Source organism: Temnothorax longispinosus, unplaced genomic scaffold, assembly GCF_030848805.1.
Source record: "Temnothorax longispinosus isolate EJ_2023e unplaced genomic scaffold, Tlon_JGU_v1 HiC_scaffold_511, whole genome shotgun sequence".
In the NCBI taxonomy this organism is placed as follows: Eukaryota; Metazoa; Arthropoda; class Insecta; order Hymenoptera; family Formicidae; genus Temnothorax; species Temnothorax longispinosus.
In genome coordinates this window covers 1-4,575 of record NW_027270354.1, presented here as the reverse complement: position 1 = coordinate 4,575, position 4,575 = coordinate 1, and the positions used below count along the sequence as shown (strand labels likewise).

General features: G+C 34.8%; 1 long non-coding RNA gene and 1 pseudogene across 1 annotated transcript; one reads left to right on the top strand and one right to left on the bottom strand.

Moving 5' to 3' along the window:
- Window positions 1-423: 423 nt before the first annotated feature.
- LOC139824688 (uncharacterized) lies at window positions 424-1,396 on the bottom strand. The gene is made up of 3 exons (XR_011735227.1): window positions 1,374-1,396; window positions 782-890; window positions 424-515 (listed from the first exon to the last, which is right to left on the bottom strand). It is a non-coding gene; the product is annotated as an uncharacterized lncRNA (long non-coding RNA).
- A 1,329-nt stretch (window positions 1,397-2,725) lies between these two features.
- Window positions 2,726-4,568, top strand: LOC139824687 (cysteine--tRNA ligase, mitochondrial-like; annotated as a pseudogene).
- Window positions 4,569-4,575: the final 7 nt, after the last annotated feature.

Here is a 4,575-nt window from a genome sequence, read left to right as displayed (position 1 = left end):
AGATAACTTTATAATGATACATATCCCTTATAAAAATTTAATACTGTAAGTGATTTTTTGGCTAGTAATTAATCACTTAAAAGCACTACTAAAAGCACTGTTAATAGTGCTTTTAATAGTGCTTTTAAATGATTAATCACTAGCCAAAAAATCACTTACAGTATTAAATTTCTATAAGGGATACATATAGTTTGTATACAACTGTGACTCCACATTTACTAAAATGAAGAAAATTTTCCTTTTTATTAGTATATGTGAGTATTCATTGGGGAAAAAATGTACTAATAAATAGAAAAATTTTCTTCATTTTGGTAAATGGAGTCACCGTTGTATACAAACTAATATTTACTAAAATAAAGAAAATTTTTTTCTCAGTGTACAAGACAACCTTACAGGCTCACTTTTGCCTGTATCTTTCTCCAGTTATCAATTACCTCAATAGATATATTAATTTATCACTCACCGACCCCGATGCGCAACAACGGAATTATATCTGCCACGTAGCTACGTTGATTCTGTAACATACAAATATAAAATTTATATTAAAATGGTGTTTTAAAATATAATTCCTATGGCACCAAACTTTTTATCCATTATTTAATTAGATATTTATTTTAATAATTATACATTTTCAGAAAATAATCTTTACAAAAATCAATTTTTATGAAATATTAAATCACTCCTTTTCTTCTAACTATTATTTCTAAATCATGATAAAAGAAAAAGACTTAAAAACAAACAAAAAAATTTAGTCTTACACAAAATAAAAAATAATATTTACCGCAAAGTTGTTCCGCTGGCGCCCGATGCCTCTCCCAGGCCTCCTCCTCCTCTCAGGCTGTCCTCTCGGGTTGTCAGCTCCCTCGACGTGACACTTTCCGCGTCGCTATCTTCTGAAACATATAAATAAATGATTTGATATTAACTAACTCTTGCGCATCAAACTTCTTATTCATCATTCAGTTACACATTTATTTAAATAATCATACATTTTCGGAAAAAGATCTTTACAAAAATAAATTCTTATAAACCATAAATTCATTGTAAGAATTACATTTACTCGAAACAATATTCTTGACTTGTATCAAGATATTTAAAAACTATCAGTAATAAAATATTTTTGGTTGTAAGAAAACTTACTTAAAAGAAGTAAAATAAAATAAGTAAGTGCTTTTCTTGGCTGTAAAATGATTATTTTTCTGTGTATAAATAGAAGCATTATCTTTCTTATAAAAACAAGAAATACATATTTTAATAATGCTGTATATTCATATTGCATCTGATTTATTATATATATATATATATATAATATATTATAAGATACAATATTATATATAAGATTAAAATTTAAAGTTAATACATGTTGTACTTACCAATTAAATAAATCGTGACGCCATTCGTCCCGGAGCCGATCCGTATACCGTATCCGCCGCGTTCTGAAAATGAAAGGAGAACGTTATCAATAATTCAAAAATCAAATACTATAAGCTCACCTATTATTACAATCGTTATTTTGTACTCTAACAAGTAAGCGTATTAGGGGCACTTCGACCAAACTCCGATAACTTAATCCTTAATTAGTCCCCTGGAAATGACCAGTTGTATTTGCCAATCTGCTTAATGAGCAAATGCGATTGGTCATTTCTAATGGACCGATCAACGATTAAATTAATCGGAGCTTGGTCAAAGTGGCCCTTAATATGTTTCAGATATCCGCGATATTCGCGACATTGGAAAATATATGATCGTCACTTGCCCGCGCGACGCGTCTTCGACCGAACAAGTATGTCGCGAAAAGTACGTATTTTTTCAAATTATTACTACCCGAGCGCTCTGAATCGACACTACGCGATAGATATACCACAGTAAATAATGCATGCAAGATTATAATAAAGGTTACCTCTTACCAATTAAATGAGTCGCGACGCCACTCGTCCCGGGACCGATCCGTACCGCGTCTGTCGTCCGTCGCGTTCTGAAAAGGGAAGGAAAACGTCATCAATATGGCTGAGGCGCTTCGTCTCCCGAGCGCGGTCAACTTCACGCGCCAAGAGCGTCACGGCGTCGTCGCTACGCGTCGCGCTCTCAACTTCACGATCATGAATTTTCCGACTTCTAAAATCAAATAACTACATAAGCGCGCCTATTATTACGATCGTTATTTTCTAGCGAATAGATATATACTAATACTTTTAAACAGATATCCGCGATATTCGCGACATTGGAAAATACAATCGTCACTTGCCCGCGCGACGCGCCTCCGACCGAACATCAAGTATCTCGCGTGTAATACGTATATTTTTACAAATTGTTAACACCCGCGAGCATTGAATCGATACTACCGCGATAGATACCGCAATAAATAATGCATGCAAGATTAATGAAAGTTACTCTTACCAAATTACCTACTGTAATTAAATGAGTCGTAACGCCAGTCGTCCCGGAGCCGATCCGTACCGTGTCCGCCGTGTTCTGGAAATGACGCAGGAGAACGTCATCAATATGGCGGAGGCACTTCGAATCGTCTCGCGCGCGGTCAACTTCACGTTCAATGAGAGCGGCATCTACTATACATACATACGCGTCCCGTTCTTATATTCGCGTTCATGCATTCTTCTTATTCTAGCAATAAATAATCTACTCTTGCCTTATATAGCGGTCGCTCTTTCGCATTAGGCCGGTTCTATAATAATCAGTAAGTCGTATGTCGAAGTCAGATGTCGGAACGTAAATAACCGATGGTCCAATGGGGAAAATTAATTTTCGAAAAGAAATTCTCTCATTGGATCATTGGCTGCGTGCCGACATATGTCATATAATATATATATTATGTAAAATTACATTTTTAATAAATAATCAATATACATAGATATATATATACATATAACACCACTACATTTGCAAATGTAGCGCGGACGCGCACCAGAATGATATTTTATCGACAGTGTCGGAAAATGAACGCGGCTACGTAGTACCAATTTCAAAAATGGATGTACTGGCGGTAGTGTATAGGGGGTTTCGACGGTCCCCACGAAAAAGCCCGAAATGGCCCGATCACGCCCGATGGCCTCTCTCAAATTTCTCCCTGACCTGTGCAACGTGGAGTTTTTATAGGTTAGAATATCGGTCTTCGTTAAAAAATTCAATAAAATCATTCGAAAAGTTTTAATTAATGAGATAATCAGTTATAATGCAAGTTTAAGAAGTTCTGTGCTAAATAACCAACCGATATCTCGATATCTGATGGGTGATGAAGACACTCGAGCGGATCTAACCTAGATTTTTCTGAAGGGAAAAAAATAAATTGTAGATAGATTTAAAACAATTATCGGCATAGCTAGAAAATAAAATAAAATAAAATAAGAAAGAATGAATGCGACTCGTGTAACGCGTAAGTCGATTCGACTTTGCAAACGTTTCGTAAACACCGAGGCGAGACGTCGAAACAGACCGGAGTGGGTAAAACCGGTGGGACATCAAACCGAAGTGTCTGTATATAACCCGATAACGAAGTGCAAAGTGCCGCTGATCCTGAAAACAAAAAATATTTTAAAGTGGTACATCTGCGGACCTACGGTGTACGACTCGGCGCACATTGGACACGCAACGTAATAAAAAATTTTGCAAGTACTTGAGCGTGCGTCGTTTGTTACTTTATGTTTAGCCTCTGTTGTTAATTAATAGTAACGGAATGCTTCTCGATTATCAAGATTATAATATTTAATATTAATATCATAATTTATATAATTCTGCCTGAATATTTATTATTATATTGATTGTAACAAACAAACAAGCTCAAAGATGTTAATCAATCTTCTTATAGTTTTAGATGTCTGTTACATAAAAGACTAATTTACTTTTTTATTATCTTTTGCAGCACTTACATAAAATCTGATATCATTCGTCGAATTCTGTCGGATTATTTTAATATAGATGTGTTACTAGTTGGGTATAACTGATATTGATGACAAAATAATCAGACGTTCCATTGAAAGTGAAAAAGATTTCAAGACTTTATCGAGGCATTTTGAGTCTGACTTTTTTGCGGACATGAACAAGTTGAATATTCGCGAGCCATATTTACACTGTAGAGTTACAGATTATGTACCACAAATTGTTCAGTTCATTGAGAAGCTTATAGCCAAGGATGATGGTTACGTTGCAAAGGATGGTATGACACTCATTAACATTCCAATCTTGTTACTGTAGAAAAATTGTGTGATTCCTATTTAATCATAAATTATATTTTATAGGATCTGTTTACTTTAATACCAGCAAGTACAAAAACTGGTAAATTATCAATTCTACCTGATGTTGCAAATGATCAGCCTGTTGCGGATAAAAAATCAGTATTAGATTTTGCACTATGGAAAGCAGCAAAAGATAACGAACCATCTTGGAAAGCTCCATGGGGCTGCGGCAGACCAGGATGGCATATAGAATGCAGCGCGATTGCAAGGTAATTTTAAAAGTTACGTCTTTTCTGCATGTGCTTTATATGAAAATTCTTTTGTATGAATTTTTAAATTTTAGATTTATATATTTGCTCAGGTTTTTTTTTACCCTGTTCAGTCA